This window comes from Melospiza melodia, unplaced genomic scaffold (genome assembly GCF_035770615.1).
Source record: "Melospiza melodia melodia isolate bMelMel2 unplaced genomic scaffold, bMelMel2.pri scaffold_37, whole genome shotgun sequence".
NCBI classification, from domain to species: domain Eukaryota; kingdom Metazoa; phylum Chordata; class Aves; order Passeriformes; family Passerellidae; genus Melospiza; species Melospiza melodia.
In genome coordinates, this window is record NW_026948690.1 from 7,639,226 (window position 1) to 7,660,563 (window position 21,338).

Here is a 21,338-nt window from a genome sequence, read left to right on the forward strand (position 1 = left end):
ACCTGCGATGAACCAATTGGTGTCCGGGTCTCCTTCCATCGACAAATGGTGACCCCGAACGTTTGCCCTCTCAGATTAAAAGAAAAAGGGGGGAACGCGCCTCGGTCGAGGAAGTTGGGTTTGGGTCCTTGAAGCCGGGAGGTTCACAATGGTGAATCGAGCCAATACGTGCTGCCAGAAGCCTGGAGAGCTGCAACAGTGCGCACTGACGAATAGGTATGGATAGGCAAGCAGCATACAATATTTTTGCCATGTATTTAGAATGGTGAGGAGTAAAGGGGATAGATTTAAAAAAGGAATTACCAGGGTTACTGGCTTAGGGCCATGGTAAAGGAATTTTTGCTAACCCACACACAGTTCATGAGCTAGCAGAGTGGAAAAAGTTTGGGGATATCCTGTGGGATACAGTGTTAGACGATGATGTCAGCAAAGAAATTAGGCAAGTTATGGCAGGTGCTGTATAACACGTTGCTTCAGCATGTCTCTGAGAAAAACGCAGCAGAAAGGGCGACAGAAGCTCATAAGAGGAATATAGGGTATGGTCGTGAGGATGATCCCCTGGCACCTTCGGTAACTAAGATACTTATGCCTAAGAGTCCCCAGCAAAGTGGTGTGGAGGATTTTCCTATAGACACAGTGGAACCATCTGCACCCTTCCTGTTAGGGGGGGAGGGCGAGTTGGATGGTGGAGGTAAGAGCAAGCCAGCTTCGCCTCCGCCGCCAGCTTTGCCTCCGCCACTTCCCCTGAGCGAGCCAGCTCCCGCGGGGGGACCACTTCCCCCGCGCGAGCCAGTTCCGGTTCCACCGCCCCCCCTGCCGGAAAGCTCGATGTCTGTACCGAAGTGCCAGCAGCATAGCACCCTTAAAGAGTCTGACCCTATCCCAGGGGCACACAGTGACCTATGGGGGGAGATGGCCAAACAGAGGAGGGAAGCTTGGGCTGCTTTGGCAAAAGAAGTAATGCAAATGGGGGATGGCAAGGCGGTGGAAGTAGCTTCTAGTCTTGCATGTCCGGTCACATGCACACCACAATATGATGCACAGGGGAACCTTACGCATAATATAGCGGAATATACTCCCTTAGATTGGAAGTTGTCAGCCCAGTTACGTTCTACGGTTAGTCAGTTTGGAGTAAAAAGTGAAGCTGTTAGGCAAATGCTAGATTACCTTTTTAATACTCAGGTTATATGCCCAAATGATTTAAGAGGAATAGTGCATTTGATATTCACTCAACATCAGCAGTTATTGTTTAATGTACATTGGCAAGCTATGGTTAATGAGTCGGTTGCTGTACAACGAGCTCAGGGAGATCCATTACATGGAGTAACAGTAGAGGAGCTTATGGGCTTAGGGGCATATTTACGTACAGAGGCACAGATGATATCGGGAGCAGATAAGCTTAGAGAGTCTATGCGATTAGTGCGTGCTGCAATAGACATGGTTAAAGAGCCAGGAGAGTTACCGGCTTATATGGGTATTAAAAAGGGTAGAGAAGAATCATTTGGAAGTTTTATCAATAGGGCAGCTGCTGCCATAGATCGGGCTGGTGTTGCGGAATAGATGAAAGGGGTGCTGTTAAAGCAGTGTGAATTACAAAATAGCAATCCAGCAACACAAAGAGTGTTAGCTACATTAGGGGCAAATTGGACCATTGAGGAGGCATTACAGCGAATGGCATTAATGCCAACAGCTTCACAGGCATTTACAGCAAAAGCTTTAAAGGAATTAGGAATAGGGTTGCAAAGCAAGCAGAGTCTACTCAGAATCAGGTGTTAGCTGCTCTTGCACCTCTCTGAAGCGGCTCACTGGAAGTCACGCAAGGAGGCTCGAGACCATTCATCAAGTGTTACCGATGCGGCAATGAGGGACATACGTGCCGAGAATGTCAAGCAACTGGTATATGGTGTCAAAGCTGCCGATCCAGTTCCCACAATTCTACTGCTTGTAAGCGCCGGTCGGGAAACGATCGGAGGAGCGCGAATGGGGGCCACGTCCAGACACAAGTTGCCGCCGTGACATCAGAGACACCAGCTGCTGCCGTAATATCACTGCCACCTCCTGTCTGCAACCAGCAACAGCAGGGAGCCTCGGTTTGGACTTATCAGCAGCAGTAGACATCACGCTAATGACGAACCGGCCTGAGAGGATACCAACTGGAGTAAAGGGTCCTCTTATATTAAATGAACAAAGATGTGGAGCACTGTTACTAGGACGTTCCTCAACAACCATGCTGGGATTATTTGTATTGACTGGTGTTATTGATGCGGACTATACAGGGGAAATACAAATCATGGTTTACACCCTTTATCCCCCAATTAAAATAAGAAAAGGACAACGCATCGCACAGTTGGTACCGCTATCACAAATGACATCAGGTATACCATCATTTACTGGGCAAACACGCAATGAGAAGGGTTTTGGCTCTACTGGTGTTACACTTTTGACTGTGGATTTACAAAATAGACCAAAACAAAAAGTTGAAATTACCCATGGACATCAAAGCATAACCCTTTATGGACTATTGGATACAGGAGCAGATACCAGCATCATTTCTCTAGAAGCGTGGCCACATCATTGGCCCCTATTTCCATCATCAAACATGCTCACAGGAGTAGGAGGATTTACATTAGCAAGCAGATCGCCGCCTTTGTCTGTGTGCAATGATAATCAACAAGTATCTGCTGTGTTTTCAATTGTTCAATTGCCTCCTACAGTTTCCTGCTTAATTGGAAGGGACATTTTAACACAATTGGGAGTGGTGTTAACTAATCAGCACCCTTTGGGGTAATTGCCATTGCTTGGATTTTCCCCATTCCACTCACCTGGAAAACGGATACACTGGTGATGGTTAAGCAATGGCCATTAAAAGGGGAGAGTCTTATGCACGCCCATGAATTGGTAAAGGAACAATACACAAAGGGACACCTACGACTCTCCAAGAGCCCTTGGAATACACCTATTTTTGTAAATCAAGGCGTGCTGCTGTCACCTGGCAAGAAAAAGGACAATGGAAGCATCAACTCCTCACAGCAGACCCTGCAGATAGCTTACAAACCCTGGAATTGTTAGCAGTAGTATGGGCAGTGTCCAACATACAGGAACCTTTAAATGTGGTCACAGACTCTATGTATGTTGCAGAAGTAGTCAGAGGAATAGAGGAAGCAGCAATTAAGGAAGTGAATAATAAACGATTGTATGAGTTACTGGTACAATTAAGGAAAGCTTTACGGGAGAGAAATGCAGCGTATTCTGTGATTCATATTAGGAGCCATAAATGGTTTGAAGGTTTAGGAGAAGGGAATGAATGTGCAGACAAATTGGTTGCCTTACCCATTGATAACTCTTGTCCTGTTGATAAGCATACATTGGCCAGAGAAGCACATGGTAGATATCATCAAAATGCAAAGGGATTAGCAAGGCACTTTAAGCTGAGTTTGTCAGAAGCTAAGGCCATTGTTAGAGCATGTCCAACATGTAGTTATCATAATGGGGGAATAGGTTTAGGCATTGGAGTTAATCCTTGAGGTTTAGAAATAAATGAGAAATGGCAAATGGATGTTACGCATGTAGCTGGATTTGGTAGAGTCAAGTATGTGCATGTCACTATAGATACATATAGTCATTACATATGCGCTACGGCTCAGGCAGGAGAGAAAGCTATACATGTTATCAGGCACCTGTTAAGTTGCTTCGCTGTCATGGGAGTCCCAAAGAGTATCAGAACAGATAATGGTCCAGCTTATGTAAGTGCTAGGGTCCAGAAATTTTTGAATCAGTGGTCCGTTAAGCATGTGACAGGTATTCCATACTCCCCTACTGGACAGGCAATAGTGGAAAGAGCAAACGGCACCCTTAGGCAGTATATTGAAAAGCATCAAGATTTAAGAGACCCACAAGCATGTTTCGCTAAGGTTCTGTATGTGATCAACCACTTATGTATTTCTGGGGAAGACGATACCCCCTCTTCAATTAAACATCACCCGAGGTCAGGTCAGGAAACTACTAAGGAAACGGAGGTCTGGGTTAAGTATAAGAACCTGAGTACAGGATTATGGGAAAAACCTGCAAAAGTGTTATACTGGGGTCGGGGGTATCTTTGTGTTTCCTCACCTACAGGACCTTTGTGGGTGCCTGCTAAGTGGACTAAACCTGTTTTTGATGCAGCATCTGGTGAACAACCTCACAGAGGTTGACAAGGAGCGACTGGGGAAGAAACTGCTTCTAGTCCTACGACCACTACAGCTACAGCTGAAGGGACACTCGAAAGTGGTGGACAGAGCACTGATGCATTACTACCCGACGGCCCAGGAGCTGATTGGTTTTATTGACTCATTATCAACCTTTTGCTTAACAGGTCCAGCAAACGAAAATTGCCTTGACTGTCACAATCCACATTGTGCTGCTTGGATAGCCCTACGTTGTGGGGGTTGTGGTAGAACTTTTTGGATAGAACAATCATTATTATTGGGTTTGTGGTGTAATACTTGCCGGAACGAGTACACGTGGGGTGAAAACTGGCAGGATGAATTAAGGAGACAAACGGGGCAAAATGCATATGCAGCTTTAAATCTTTATGAGTCTCCTGAACAGAAAATTCTTGCTTATTACTGATGGGACGTACAATGTATTGTGAATAGAATCAAGGTTCAAAGTAAATCATGCTTAGTCTCTGCAAGGTGTAGAAAATTATTACCCCTAACGCAACGTTCAATTGTAGGGCCCATCAGGGGGGATCCCGAAAGAGCATTAGACTGCTGCATTGAAAAGTTGCAAAAATTGAGTTTGCAAGTGACAGGACCAGTGAAATTAGGAGCAGCAAAACTGAAGACAAATAAGAAAAAGAAGGTAAGAAAGGGAACGGCCTCATGTAAGTAAGGCTATTAGTGATTGCTAATTAGTTTTCTATGATTAGGGCAATTTCACGTATATGGGACCCTGCCTGGTGGGAGGGTGTAGTTGTTGAAGAAGACAAAGAACAGCGATTACGAGATAAGATACGCCTTGCGCTAAAGAAAGAGCTTGAACTGTTAGCCTCATATAGTAAGAAAGGTGAAGAGGCTTTGCAATCACCACCATTGAACTGGCTGGATTGGGTTATAGAGACGAACTTTAATACTGATTCTTTCTTATGTTCACTTCCTTGCTATGTTTGTAAAAAGGATAATGATAAGTGCTATGCATGGGTAGCTTTGCATTGTGTAGATTGCAATAAGGTTTATTGGTACTCACAAAGGACAATAGGATATTTATGGTGTAGACCTTGTTTTGGGAAGTGGATTCGAGATTCTTCCTGGTATAGAGCTCTTGAGCAAAGTACTGGCCTACCAGGAAGGTCAGGATTACAACTTTATGAGAGTGCAGAACAAGTAGCTATAGCATATATGAGGTGGAAATTGCAGCAAGTACTTACAGAGTTTGAAATTATTAGACCCTCACGCATCATAGCAGCTCGCTGTAAAGCTAATTTGCCTTTAAACCTACCTGACGCTATACCTGTAAGCAAGGATGCTGATTTGGAATTAGATCAGTGTATTCAAGGACTGACTCAGGACTGCATTAGCCGTTCTAGCAAACCAGGGAAAAGACAGCGAAGAAAGGAAAAACAGGGAAAGAAGAGAGAAAAATGAGGTTTGTTTTTATTATACTGCTCCATGCTGTAGCGAGTGAAGCACTAGGAATAACACATTTTAGTCAGCCAAGAGAAAATCTATGGGTAACACTTGCTAATCAAATTAACCAATCATCGCTTTGTCTTAGTCTTGGAGGGGTTACTAACCCATTTCGCACATGCCTGGTGGGACTTCCGGTGTGGTCTCCTGGAGAATTTTGTAGTTTAATAAATAATCGAACTTTATGCTTGCATAACATGTCAAACATCAAATTGTCAGCACAACAAGGGTATACTGCAAGTCAGAGTGATGGCTATCACCAATGCTTACTAATCCAATCACTTAACACTTCTTTGCATTCTCCTCCTGAGGAATTGGATCTTTTTGGAAGTACAAACGCCAGTATGTCTAACACTACAGCTGGCGGATGGTTTAGTTTCGAACCCTTGGATGCCCAGAATTTAAATCAACCTAAATAAACATGGGCCACCTTAGATTCATCCCTGAATTTGAGTAAATTCTCTCTGCAGCATTACAGTCAATGTAACGGCACAAATATCACGGCACCAATGAAATTACCCACAGGAATATTTTTAATTTGTGGAGACAGGGCGTGGAATGGTATACCAGCTAAACCACAGGGTGGACCCTGTTACTTGGGAAAATTGTCATTGTTTCACCCTAATGTGTCCTTGCTAATGCAGCTGAGTCAAAACTCAAACAGGAAGAAACGTAGCATACATGACTTAGACTGCAGCCAGATAGGAGATCCACAGTTTTGGGGTACATTCAAACAGGTGGTGGTTTCAACTATCTTGCCAGGAGGATCTGCCAATAAAGCTATTATTTAGCAAAGCAATTAGGGTGCTGGGCAAAGGATGAGCTAAACAAGACATCACAAATTCTAGACATGCTAACCGCAGATGTGCAAAGTGTTAACCATGCTGTTTTGCAAAATAGAGCTGCTGTAGATTTTTTGCTCTTAGCACAAGGGCATGGATGTGACGAGTTTGAGGGAATGTGTTGCATGAATTTGTCTGATCATTCGGTGTCCATTCACACTAAGATAAAAGAACTGCAACAGGGACTTCACAATCTCAAGGAAGAAGAAGATTTAGGAATTGACGAATGACTTAAAAGCTTAGGACTTGGACCATGGCTGAGGAACCTTGTGACATATGCTATAGGGCTACTGGGTGTAATTTTAATGTTTTTGCTTATTTTGCCTTGTGTCTTTAATTGTATTCAAAACATGGTCAGCCGTATGATAGCAAAAACCTGGCAGACTAGTCTTCTTGCTCAAGAAGAAAACGGGGGAAATGTGGAGAGTTTTGTTAACAGTTGGTTAGCTGAGAAAGGCCATGCTGACATAATGCCGCTGGTTAAGCTTGAAAGGGAAGTCAACAGTCAGTGACCAATGACGGGCAAGGACATGATGCCCTTGCCGCAACATGAGGATAGGGAAGAGAGATTCTTGCTGAAAATATGCAGAAAGTATCAAAAGAATAACCACAAAAATGCAGAAGTAGGCGTAGTTGCTGATATGTAACTAACCAATCCTGAGCTCAGCTTTTGCAATATGTATGAAGCTTATTATGAACTGTATTTAACCCGCTGTATCGATCAATAAATCAGACCTCCGATGATCCAATTGGTGTCCGGGTCTCCTTCCATCGACACCTTTACTTTGCTCTTTTTAATGGCAAAACCAGCTCCCAGGAGGATCTGGATGATTTCCTTCCCTTTCTCAAACACTTCCGCGGCTGTGTTCCCCCACATAATTATATCATCAATATACTGCAGATGTTCTGGAGCCTCTCCCCTTTCTAGTGCAGTCTGGATCAGTCCATGGCAGATGGTGGGGCTGTGCTTCCACCCCTGGGGCAGTCGGTTCCAGGTGTACTGCACTCCCCTCCATGTGAAGGCAAACTGAGGCCTGCATTCTGCTGCCAGAGGAATGGAGAAAAATGCATTTGCAATGTCTATAGTGGCGTACCACTTTGCTGCCTTGGACTCAAGCTCATACTGGAGCTCTAATATGTCTGGCATGGCAGCATTCAGTGGTGGAGTCACTTCATTCAATGCACGGTAGTCCACAGTCAATCTCCATTCTTCTTCAGATTTTCACACAGGCCAAATGGGGCTGTTGAAGGGTGAGTGGGTCTTGCTGACCACCCCTTGGCTCTCCAGCTCTCGGATCATCTTATGGATAGGGATCGCAGCATCTCGAGTGGTCCTATACTGCCGTCGATTCACTATGGAAGTGGCAATTGGCACTTGTTGCTCTTCTCCCGTCAGGCATCCTACTGCAGATGGATTCTCAGACAACCCAGGCAAAGTACTAAATTGCTGGATGCCCTCTGTCTCTACAGCAGCTATTCCAAATGCCCATCTGACTCCTTTTGGGTCTTTGAAGTACCCACTCCGAAGGTAGTCTATGCCCAAAATACATGGGGCCTCTGGGCCAGTCACAATAGAGTGATTCTTCCACTCATTTCCCGTTAGGCTCACATCAGCTTCCACCAAAGTGAAATCCTGGGATCCCCCTGTCACACCAGCAATAGAAACAGACTCTGGCCCCACATGTCTTGATGGGATTAATGTACATTGTGCACCAGTATGGACCAAAGCTTTGTACTCTTGTGGCTCTGATGTGCCAGGCCAACAAATCCACACAGACCAATAAACACGATTTTTCCTGGCCTCTACCTGGCTAGAGGCAGGGCCCCTCTAAGCCTGGTTATCCTTCTTTCCCTGGGCATATGTTTTGGATGTTCCTTCGAGGGGATCAGACATGTCATCATCATCATACCTGGCTGTTCGGCTACGAGCAACTGGGGCTGCTTTCCTCCTGGTGGCTTCCTTCAGTTCACGCACCCGTCGTGCCAGAACAGCAGTAGGTTTCCTATCCCACCTTCTCATGTTTTCCCCACAATCACGCAGGTAAAACCACAGCTCAGCTCGTGGGGTGTACCTTCTCTCACCATCTGGGAAACGTCTGCCTTGGAGACCAGAACCTCGGATCTGTACTGCTGAAATTTGGAGAAGGTCTTCTTTAATCTCCTCTCTAAGCTTCTTTTGGTTCTCCTCTATCTTATCCTCTAAGTTCTGCAGACATGTTTCTACCGCTGCGATTCTGGCATGTGTCGGGCCATGTACAGCATCTGCATATGCTCAGAGCTTCCTTGCCATGTCAAGCACAGTCTCATCCCTCTCATCCCTCTTCATGATGGCTAAAGCAGAAGCATATTCATGTGGCCCAAGTCGTACGAGTTTTCGCCACATCACAGACGTGCATGGTACTAAGTCTGGGTTCCTAGTTGTTACATCATCTGAGAAGATAATCTCTGCCACTGCCATTCCTCTCAGGCATTGGATCCCTTGCTCTATTGTCTTCCACTGAGTTTGCTGCATATAGAGATTGTCCGCACACAGGTATCTTTCTGCTACACTTCTTAGGACCCGTTCCCAGAGGCTGTGAGGGTTAGCCCCCCTCATCATTCCTTGGTCTATGACAGGATCCTGTGACAGGGATCCCAAATGCCTGGCTTCAGTGCCGTCCAGAATTGTAGCCTCGCCTGCAGCATCCCAGAGACGGACAAGCCAACTAATTATGGATTCATCAGACCTTCGAGTGTAGTCCTTCCGTAGGCCATGAAGGTCCTTCAGGGAAAAGGACTCATCTGATCTTGCACCTGCTGCTTTGACTCCTGATTTTATGTCAGGAGGCATTGAGATTCCTTCTCCTTCATCATCATCATTGTCATCATCATCATCATCATCATCATCATCCCCTGGTCGATTGGTCTTCTCCGTGCATTTCCCACTTCTAGTGCTGGTGGCAACAGCCATGGGTTTACATGCTGGCTTTGAGCCTGGAGTGTTAGCTGCAGCCTGAGTCACTGGGATAGTTGCTGATTTATCTCCCTGCCCCCCCTGCCTCTGTCTGCTGCCCGACAGTATCTTACAGAGTGTGATAAGCATATGCCAGGGCCCAGCTCACTGCAATGACCTTCCTCTCCTTAGGCTCATCATGGTACTTCTCTTTCAGATATTTCCCCACCTCAGCTGGGTTCTGAATTTGTTCATGGGGAAAATCCCAGACTACAGGGTCAGAGAATTCCTTCAGGATTTGGCCCATATCCTCCCATTTCCCACACCACTTAGGATTTTCCACACCTGGGTCAACTACTGAGTCAGGGGTCTCATCAGCCTGTCTAGAAATCTCAGCCCTCATTCTAGAGAAGCAGCAGGCTCTATAGAGGAAGGTTACCAGATTGAATACCAGGAAGATGGTTTCTTTAACATTGAGGGGAAACTGAACATCCTTCACTAGTGATGCAACTGATTCATAGGAGAAGGAGGAAAGCAGGGGCTGAAAAACCTCATTCCCTCCTGCTCCTCCTGCAACAAACTGGATGCATAACCATAGCCATGAACCATTCATACCTGGAGCAGACACTAGCATGTTTATAAACTTCTTGCACATTATTGCCACCAAGCCCAGCAGGATAGCTACTCTGGTCACTGCCCCTCTGATGTAAAAACTACGTATTAAGGGCAATACTAAAGCTATTTCTGGATAAGAAAATAAACCTAGGGACCATAGAGGTATTAAAATCTCAAAAAACCCTAGGGACCAGAAATGCATGCAAACCTTCACCCCAATAGACATTATGAATTCAAAAAGCATGGCTATTAGCTGATCTAACTGAACACAGAGTAATAGCAACCAAAATGCAGTCAAAACAGGGTTTTTCCACTCTCTCTCGAGCCTCACGTTGGACGCCAATATTTTGTCCCGGTTTAGGGCAAATTTGTTAAAGAATCTGCAAAGGAGGGCCTCTCCAGAAAGCAAAACCCACACGGCCCCTCCCCCCAACCGGTTTGGGAAAAAATTCCTTGGAGAGAGGTGGAAAGAACCTGTTTATTTCAGGCACAGCACCCCCCAGCACTCAAAATGAACTATACCCAATGACATCGCTCTGAGAAAGATGACAAAATCAGGAAGTCTCTTTCGGGGGTGGTTGCTCTGTTCTCAGTCCCTCTGGTGCTGGGCAGCTGCTGCAGCCAAACCTATGGTGTTCCCAGGCCCCAGTCCGGAGCAGGTTCGAGATGGTCACAGGAACAGGAGAGGAGAAACAGTCCAGGAAGGAATTTGGACTCTTTAGCTAGAACTAGCTAATAAGCAGAAGCAAAAGCGGGAGGAGAAGCAAGAGCAGAAGAACAGCAAGTAAGCAAAGCAGCAAGCTGAAAGCCAGAAGTGAAAAACAGCCCTATGTACTGCTGTCTCTGTGTTCCTGATAAGAGAAACGGAAACAAAACTTCTACTCTTCAGAGCCAGTCTTAAAGGCACAGAACAGATGAATGGGGATACAAGCATTATCACTTCACCCCAGGACACAAAATTATAGACCCTGTCAGCCAGGGGTGGCCAACCTGCATTCAGGCTGTGGCAGTCACTGCCCTATGCATAGCATAAAGCAAAATATTAGCCTTTGGGAAAAAATTGAAGATATATATCCCAAACTCAGCAAGGAGTATCCTAAGCCAAAAGGCTGAGAAATGACTCACTGATTCCCAAGTGGTAAAGTATGAAGCCATCTTGATAGATAATGTTTTAGAGCTAATCATGAGTAACCAACTCAATCCTGCCCAGTTTTTGGATGGAGAACCAGATGAGGAACTAATACATAATTGCCTAGAGGTTATAAACTATCAAACTAAAGGAAGAGAGGACCTAACAGATCAACCACTCCAAGGTGGAAAATAATTGTACATCGATGGATCTTCCCGGGTAATAAAGGGGCACAGGTATCAGGGTACGCTATGGTGCGTGAAGGGTTGGTGGCCAGAGAAAAGAGAAAGTTACCTTCCAACTGGTCAGCCCAAGCGTGTGAGTTGTATGCCCTAAAGTGAGCTCTGGAAATATTAGCATAGAAATGGAGAACAATATATACAGACTGAAAATATCGCTTTTAGAGTAGTGCATAACTTTGGAAAAATTTGGGAAGAGAGGGGGCTATTAAATTCAAAAGGAAAGGGATTGATTCATAAAAATTTTGTCTTAGAAGAGTTAGAAACCTTACATTTGCCAGAGAAACTAGTGGTGGGATATGTTGAAGGACATCAAAAAGGGGCACAAGGGAACAATTTAGCTGATTTAGAAGCTAAAAATGCAACTGAATCAGAGACAGAAAAACTAATAATAGTATTAACACCCATGAAAGTAATGCAAAAAGTCCCCATAGTCAGTGGGACAGAAGAGGAAGAACTCCTTAAATTGGGAGCCAATTAAGATAGCTAAGGGAAGTAGAAATTAGCAGATGGGAGGCAAATGTTGAATAAACTCCCTGCCAAGAAAATGCTGGAAGGCATACATGGAACAACACAGTGGGGTACACAAGTACTAGGTGATCAATTTCTAAGGGACTGGGGATGCATAGGAATTTTTGGAATAGGTAAACAAGTAACTGAACAGTGTGTAATATGTCAACAAGTGAATAAGAAAATGATGAGGAAAACAGCCAGGGGAGGGTGAGAACTAGACTTAGGGCCCTTTCAAAACATCCAAGTACACTTTACTGAGCTTCCCCAGGTACAATGGTGGAAGTTTTTGCCAGTGATAGTAGATCACGTGACTCATTGGGTAGAGGTGGTACCCACTGTTTAAGCCAATGCCAGTGTTGTGAGTAGAACACTTCTAGAATCAATCATTCCCCAATATGGGACGGCAAACAGGATCCTTTCAGACTGGGTAATTCATTTCACATCAAAGATATTGCAGAAAGTTGGTCAGGCCCTGAGAGTAAAAGAGGAATTACACACTCCATGGCATCCACAGAGTTCCCGTCGGGTTGAGAGAATGAATCAAAGTCTTAAAAGAGCTCTAGTTAAGCTAATGATTGAAACCCAAATGTCATGGATAAAATGTCTCACTTTGGCCTTATTAAGAATTAGAACCCAACCCCAGTCAGATCTGGGGGTGTCACCCCATGAAATAATGCTTGGGTTGCCCTTCCTGGCCTCACCCCAGAAGGTTGCCACCTATGTGGAAGGGGAAGCCAATGCCAAGAAATAAGTTATATCCATAGCACAAACCTTAGAAGGGATACGACATAAAGGGGAAATTCCTCAGACTACCACCCTGGATTTCAGAATCCATAATATTAATCTTGGGGATTGGGTGATGATTAAGTCATGGAGAGATCAGCCTCTAACTCCTCAGGGGGAAGGTCCCTTTCACACCACCAAATCGGCCGTGTGAACTGCAGAGCGGGGATGGACTCATGCCAACAAAGTCAAAGGCCCAGTAGAAGAACTCAAAAAATGGACTATAACATCCAGGTCAGGTGAAACAAGATTGACTCTCAAGCAGAGACTGAGAGACAATCAGAAAAACATGAAGATGCCCAAAAAGTAGAGTCAAGCTTTCAACAACCAGCTTGAGAACTGACTTCCAGTTTTAAAGGGTGAGAATTACCAGCATCTGTTGAGGAGAAGTGCTGCTGGCCGATATTTACAAACAAATGTTGATGGGGCAAATCCAAACCAGTGTCGTGAGCTATTTATTCAGCACATCAGTCTCAGTACATTGTTAGCATAATGGAGACAGGATGTTAACAGCTCTCTGATCCTAGGGAAATGCCAAGGGGGTGTGACATTACAGCATACCATAAAACCATCTCAGCCTAGATTTCAGCCAATCACACATAGAGCAAAACATATTGACAAGAATTCTATCCAATCATATGAAACACACGCAATGGTAGTTAACACAATGACTTGTTCATAAGAGACAAAGCACAGAGATCCATTCATACTAACCTTCTAAAGATAGACATTAAATAACCTTGTTGCAAGCTATAATGCCAGTTCTACAGAGGTCTACTCTGCTATTTGTCACGTCTGCTCTACTGCTTAGAAAACTTTTCACTGTATTAGCAATGTTCACAAAACTTTTCTCAAGGGCCTGTCCTTTTTAACCATTTTCTCAAAACCCTCTAACTTTATGAATCCCAGCAGAGAAGCACTAAAAGGACAGTAAAAGGTAATGGGACAGCTTCTTCAAGAAAATAAGACAAAGGAAGGAGGGCAAGCCCAGGCTGGCCTCTTTGTTTGCTACCAAGAGGGCTCCATAGCCCTGCTGTGGGTAGCAACCCCGTAGGCATGGTAAGGTAAGGACAAAAGGCCATACCAGACCTCTATCATTGCTCAGTTGTCTTTTAATTCAGCAGGGACTGGAGGGCAGGACCAAGTTGGGCTCTGTACTCACCCCTAAGATACACTAACTATGGGTAGCAGCCACATAGGCACGGTAGATGGGACTCAAAGCCATACTGGACCTCTGGGATGCCCTTTTTTCCATTCCAAATAAGTGTGTCTAAGGAAATCCTGAGATTTTTTTCTCCTGCTCCCACTGTCCTTGCCCACATCAACAGATGCTGATATGACTCATTCAAGAGAGAGAGAAAATTTTTGACTTCATTGTTCAAGAAAAATGACTTAGAAAGGGGAGGCTTGTTATAGATGAGGAATTCTATGGTTGGCTCTCACGATTAAGGGGTGAATATTAAATATATGTTAAGGATAATTTTGTAGATGTATAGTTATCCTTCCCCTCCCCCTTGCATTGTTGTCACAGGATGGCCTCAGTAGTCAGGGCATTTGGGAGGGTCGGCTTGTTACTATGGCAGCACCTGACCTCCAGTCAAAGTGTAAGACAGTGATCTGCACCACTGGACAGTGAAGAAGGAATCAATTGACAAGATTTTGGGAGGGGCTAGAGGTATAAAAGACAGAACACCCATTTTGTAGATGAGCCACAGTGACTGAATTCTTTGCTCTTGGTGTTGTATTCTTTTCTTTATTCAGTCTTCTGTTGTATTTTGATAAGGTCTTAATAAAGCATTTACATTTTTGAAAGTGAAAATCGTTTCTCACACGGGGTTGAGGAATGTGGGCCAAGGTTGTCTATACTGGGTGAGCTCCAAGGTACAACCTCACTGACCTGGCCAGACCTCCTTAGGAGAGACCCTGGATCAATATCAATCACGGAATGCTGCAATCACCTCTTCTCTAAAGAAAACAGTAATAAAATACACTCTTTAAAATAGGAATACATATTTTTAGAAGCTCATTGAAATATTTCTTCGTAACTGCAAAAGGAAAACTTCCTGCTGAACTGAACTAGACCAGAGGAAAATCAAGGCAGAGCCAGGGTTTGCCAGGACTTGCTTGATCCTAGTGAGCTCTGTGGTGCATTTGGAGCTGAGCCCTTGAACCCTGGGCCAGATGGGAGATTGCACAAACCTTTCCAGGAGTCAAAGTAAGTGGAAAACCACAAAGTGTCTCACTGAGGTCGATCTCCAACACAGGCTCCTCATGGACTCCTGGGAGGAGAGAATTGGAGAACAGGATGGCAAAAAAACTTCTGAGAGACTCAGTCTAGAAAGGAAATTCCAAAGTACCTTAAAAACCTTGAGTAACTCAAAGTATTAATGAGCCCCACTGAGTGTCAATACAAAGCTCTAGAGGGACTCGTTAAAGCAGATAATTGGGGCCATGATTGCAGAAACATCTCAGAGAGTCTGTATCAAAAAGGAAACACCAAGTAGCTTAAAATAACTGAAGTACCCTGAACCATTAATGAGCCCAAGTGAGTGTTGTTACTGACTGAGCCTCTCCAGGGACTAATTACAGCACATAATTGGAGGCCAGGATTGCACAAACCTCTCAGTGACTCCAAGCCAAAAGTCAAACCTAAAGTCCTTTGAAAAACCTGCAGTCCCTGCAGGGAGCATTCAGGAGCCCCCAGGGCCATTTCTGAGCAAGGCTCCCCAGGGACTCCTTCCAGCAGATCCTTGAGGCCACTGGGATGTGGGCTAGGGCAGGATGCTGAGGGCAGGACAAGGGGATGACAGTGCCCAGCCTGGCTGGGGCTGTGCCAGGAGGCCCCAGAGCCTCAGGACAAGGTGCCTCCTTACAGCCCTTGGTGGCACAGACCTTTCTGAGCCCCAGGGCACCAGACTTGGCTTCTCTTTGTCTCCACCTGTCATCACTGCCTCCAGTTCTCTTCTCTGCCTGGTGCCTGGGAACACTTTCTCAGTTGTGTCCCTCTAGTGGGACCCATTAAAAGTGCAAGAAACTTTGGAGTTGGATTCTGCCTTGGAGTTCTGGAGAGGTTTCTTCAGCTCCCTCTCAGGGACTGATGCTCAGGGCCTGAGCACGAAGCCCCAGAGGCTCATTAAAGTTCTTATGCTGTGTCTGCGCTGCTGGGCTGGGCTGGGCTCCTGGCACAGAGGCAGCTCCTGGTAAACAAGAAAAGCTTCAAAAGCACATTTCTCTTGATGAGCAGCTCTTCTGCCAGCCCAGCAGGGCTGAGGCACTGCCTGCAGCCACCCCAGGCACATCACAAGGGCACAGAGAGCTTTAATCAGTCAGGGCTGGGAAGGTGCTGAGAAGTGCCTGGGGCAGAACCACTGCCAGCCCTTGGCACAGGAACCTCTGGCTGCAGGACAATGCAGCTGCAGCTCCTGGAGCCATCTCCTAAAGCTGGAACACCCCAATGCCTACAGACCCTGTGAGTACATTCTCCAATTGTCTCTTGTGCAGAGCAGCCAGGGGTGTCCAGGGCTGTCCTGCAGAGCAGGGTCCTGCAGCCCAGGGTGCTGTGCTGGGGCAGGGACTCTGCTGCCTGCCAGGGACAGCTCTCAGCCAGCCCTGGCAGCTGCTCCCAGCGCTGGGGGACAAGATCAGGGCGGGAGGACACAGCTGGTAAGGCTTGGAAATTTTCTCCTTGTGTGGTGAAGATGCTGCATTGTTCAGGATGGCTCCCAGCATGGCATTGAACTGCAGAACATTTCCAAGTAGATTATGCAGGGGGAACAGCGAGGCAGGGGATGCATAAAAGGGAAAATCCTGTTTTTTTTAATCTACTGCTCTGGGTTGCCTGGATAGGAAATTGCACATAGATATTTATCTCTCTGTTCAGGTTGAGAAAAAAACCTTTTTTTTTTTTTTCTCCAATCTTATGTATCCAGGCAGTTAGAGAAATTAGCACAGGGCGACTTAAAGGCAGCATCAGTGTCACTTTTCCAGTCTCCTCAGGGTTGCTGTGTTGTTATCAGAGCCTGCAGAGCCAGAGCTGCCCCTGGGCAGTGCCGCAGCTGGGAGGGGTCTGCAGGGCAGAGCTGAGCCCCCAGGGCTGGGCTGGGCTCTGGCAGCACTGGCAGGGCCCAGCCCTGGGCACAAGGAAACAGCTGCTGGCAGGGACTGCTCCAGGCAGCAGAGCCCTGGGCAGGCAGTGGGGGAAAGTGCCCCCAGGCTGTGCTGGAATATTAAAGTCCTCTCCAAACTCAAGTATTCTGTGATTACTTTTCTTATAGATCCCCATGCCAAGACAGGTCAAATGTCCAATAGCGGCTCCATCAGGCACTTCCTCCTGGTGGCATTGGCAGACACACAGCAGCTGCAGATCCTGCACTTCTGCTTCTTGCTGGGCATCTCCCTGGCTGCCCTCCTGGGCAATGGCCTCATCATCAGCGCCGTAGCCTGCAGCCACCACCTGCACACACCCGTGTTCTTCTTCCTGCTCAACCTGGCCCTCACTGACCTGGGCTCCATCTGTACCACCGTCCCCAAAGCCATTCACAATTCCCTCTGGGACACCAGGAACATCTCCTACACAGGATGTGCTGCTCAGCTCTTTTTCTTTATGTTCTTCATTTCAGCAGAGTTTTCCCTTCTGACCGTCATGTGCTACAACCGCTACGTGTCCATCTGCAAACCCCTGCACTACGGGACCCTCCTGGGCAGCAGAGCTTGTGCCCACATGGCAGCAGCTGCCGGGGCCAGTGGATTTCTCACTGCTCTCATGCACACAGCCGATACATTTTCCCTGCCCCTGTGCCATGGCAATGCCCTGGACCAGTTCTTCTGTGAAATCCCACAGATCCTCAAGCTCTCCTGCTCACACTCCAACCTCAAGGAACTTTGGCTCATTGCTCTCAGTGCCTGTTTATCATTTGGCTGTCTTATGTTCATTGTTTTCTTCTATGTGCAGATCTTCAGGGCTCTGCTGAGGATCCCCTCTGAGCAGGGACGGCACAAAGCCTTTTCCACCTGCTTCCCTCACCTGGCTGTCATCTCCCTGTTTCTCAGCACTGCCATATTTGCCCACCTGAAGCCTCCCTCTATCTCCTCTCCATCTCTGGACATGGCCCTGTCAGTTCTGTACTCAGTCGTGCCTCCAGCCCTTAACCCCCTCATCTACAGCCTGAGGAACCAGGAGCTCAGTGCTGCAGTGAGGAGACTGATGATTGGATGGTATCAGAAACATTAAACTGCGGGCTAATTTCTACAAATCACTTGTAATAAAAGTTATCTTTGATAATTCTTGTTGTTTTCATTTTGAAAATTTTTGTCTGTGTTTTACTTTCTTAATCTCCTCCACAAAGACATGCCAATGTTTCCGCCATTTCTCATTTTGCTTCTCTCCACCTTCCCTGTGGCCACAAACTGTGTCAATGAGGGGCTGCATTCTTGCTGGCTTTAAAGGAACTAAAGGATCTCCCAGCAAAGTTTTCTGCAGAGATCCCCCTCTTGTTGCCTTCTCTGGAGTTGCAGCAGCAATGTCTATGTGCAGAGCTGGGGCAGATCAGGGCTGGCCCAGCAGCTGTGCCCAGCAGCATCAGCAGCACTTGGTGTTGCCAGTGCTGCTGCCATGGCCCTGCCCCGCTGCCCTGGTGGCCCTGGTGTTGCTGCAGGGCCTGAGTGCTCTCGGGGCTGGGCACAGCCCTGGGGGTGGCAGTGCCGGGGCTGCAGCAGGGACAGGCCATGGGCACTGCTGGGGCAGCACTGACGGCTCAGGCCAGGCCCTGGGGGCTCCAGGCTCCTTGCCCAGGCTCTCTCAAGAACACAGCCAGGCAAATGCTCAGCACAGAAAAGCCCCATGAACAGCCCCAGGCTGGCCGTGGGCAGGCTGGGGCCAAACAGCATGGCTGGGGCTCGGCAAGAGCCCTGGGGCAGATGGCAAGGAGCAGCATAGCAGGGGTGATCCATCCCCAATGTGCTGGACAGCCCAGGGCAGCGTCCCAGAGCGTCCTCATGGAGCTGCCAACAACATCTCCCCTCTGCAGCCCCGGCCTCTGCCCCAGCTCACACAGATGCCCCATCCTTGCAGGCACAGACATGGCAGCACTGGCTCAGCAGCCCCTGTTTGCATTGCACACAGCAGGGGGAGCACCCCCATACTGTTGCTGTGGGGAGATGGACCTGAGGGAGCACAAATGCCATCAGCCCCTGGGGCCAGCAAGGGCTGAGGGACACCAGGGAAACCACTCAGCTCTGTCCTGGCCTCTGCAGTCAGCCAGAAAGTTTGTTCCCATCAGCTGGGAGTTTCCTGTCCCACTGCAGACACTGCTGCTCACAACCAGGGCTGACTGGCAGCCACCCCCAAACTGCCCTCAGCAGTTCCTTGGCTTCACCTTTGCTCTCCTTACTCTCCCTGCTACAAATTTCTTTATCTTGCCCACCCCTGTTCCCTCCCCTTGAAACAGCCCATTCCTGTTTGCCCTTTCCTCTCTGGCCCCACTCCCCATTGCAGTTCCTGACTTGGCACCATGGGAACGTCCCTTGGGCAGCAGGATCATCCTACAAGTGCTGCAGGAATTGTCTGCAGGCTCCTGCAGTGCCTGGTGCTGCTCCCTTGCCAGAGGCACCCCAGGCCAGGGGGGCACATCTGGGCTGCTGTGTCTTGCTCTGGGGCTCCCTCTTTTTGGGCAATGAGGAGGAGCTGCAGAGGCTCTGCAGGACTGACAGGATGGGCTTTGGGGCTGGCAGGAGAAGCTGAGGGACCTGGGCTGCTGGAGCTGCTGAAGAGGAGGCCCAGGGCTCATTGTGCAACTCCTCCAAGGGTGGTTTCAGAGGATCCCAGAATCAGCAAGGTTGGAACAGGCCATGGAGATCATCAAGTCCAACCTGTGCCCTGACATCACCTTGTCTCCTCTGAGCCTCCTCTTCTCCAGGATAAACAACTTCAGCTCCCTCAGCCACCTTTCACAAGAATTGTGTTCCAGACCCCTCCCCAGCCTTGTTGCCCTTCTCTGGACACACTGCAGCCCCTCCATGTCCTTCCTACATTGAGGGCCCCAGAACTGGACACAGCACTCAAAGTGCTGCCCAACCAGTGCTGAGCACAGGGGAAGAATCCCTGCCCTGCTCCTGCTGGCCACAGCATTCCGCATCCAGGCCAGGAGCCATTGGCCTTCTTGGCCACCTGGGCACACTGATGGCTCCTGTCCAGCCTGCTGTCCATCAGTCCCTGCAGGTCCCTTTCTGCCTGGCTGCTGTCCAGCCACTCTGTCCCCAGCCTGTAGTGCTGTAGTGGTTGTTGTGGCCAAAGTGCAGGACCCAGCACTTGGTCTTGTTAAACCTCATCTTGTTGGATTTGGCCCCTGCATCTATCCTGTCCAGGAGCCCGGCTCCCAGCATGAACCCAGTTGCTGCCCCTGTGTGCTTCCAGTTTCCTTGGCACTCCCAGGATGATCCTGTTCACTTCCCCTCACTCATGGCAGGATCCCTCTTCTTCCCAGTATGAGCCCAGGCACTCCCAGCCATTCCCCGTTATGATGCAATTTGTCCCCAACATGGTCCCAGTTGCTCCCACTTTCATCCAGTGTGTTCCCAGTTCTACCAGTTGCCCCTAGTATAGTCCCAGTAAGATCCCACTATGATGCCAGTCTCTCCCAGCAGGTCCCCAGTCACTCACACTTGCCCCCAGTTGCCCCCAGCATGGTCCGAGTTCCCCCAGCACATTCCCAGTGGCTCCCAGTGTGGTTCCAGTCACCACCTGCATGGTCTCAGGCACTCCCAGCATATCCCAGTTGCCCTGAACATTTTTGTAGTCATTGCCAGGCACTCCCAGTCACCTCGGTGTGGTTCAGCTGCCCCCAGTTTATCCCAGTCACTGCCAGGACATCCCAGTTGTCACCAGCATGTATCCTGTCATTCCCAGTTGTTCCTAGTTCCTCCCAGTGTGTGCGCAGTTGTCTCCCAGCATGGGCCTGGTAGCTCCCAGTAACACCCAGTCACCCAGTCAGGGTCTACTGACACTCACTTTAATCCCAGTGTGATCCCAGTCACTCCCAGTATGATCCCAGTGACCCCCAGTGTGATCCCAGTTGCTCCCTGTCAATGCCAGCAGGACCCCAGTAGCCTCCAGTATGATCCCTGTGACTCCCAGCCTCTCCCTGTTACCTCCAGCATGGTCCCAGTCATTCCCACTTCCTCCCAGTTGCTTTCAGCATGATTCCAGTTGCTCACAGCCACTCCCAGTCAATCCCAGTATGATTCCAGTCACCCTCAGTGAGATCCCAGTCAATGCCAGCATGGACTCGGCTGCTCCCACTGTGATCCCAGTATGATCCCAGTTGCTGCCAGAATTGTTCCAGTTGTTCCTAGTTCCTGCCAGTATGATCCCAGTTGTCCCTAGAATAGCCCCAGTCCCTCTCAGCGTGGTCCCACTCACTCCCAATTGCCCCCTGTGTGGTCCCCCCAGTATGGTCACAGACACTCCCAGTATGTCCCAGTGTGCCCAGAAAGGTTCTGGTTCCCTCAGAATAGTCCCAGTCTTTCCTGGTTATTTCCAGTTGCCTCCAGCCTGATCCCAGTTTCTGGCTTGCCCAAAGCATGGTCCCAGTTGCTCCCAGTTGCCCCAGTTGTGATGTC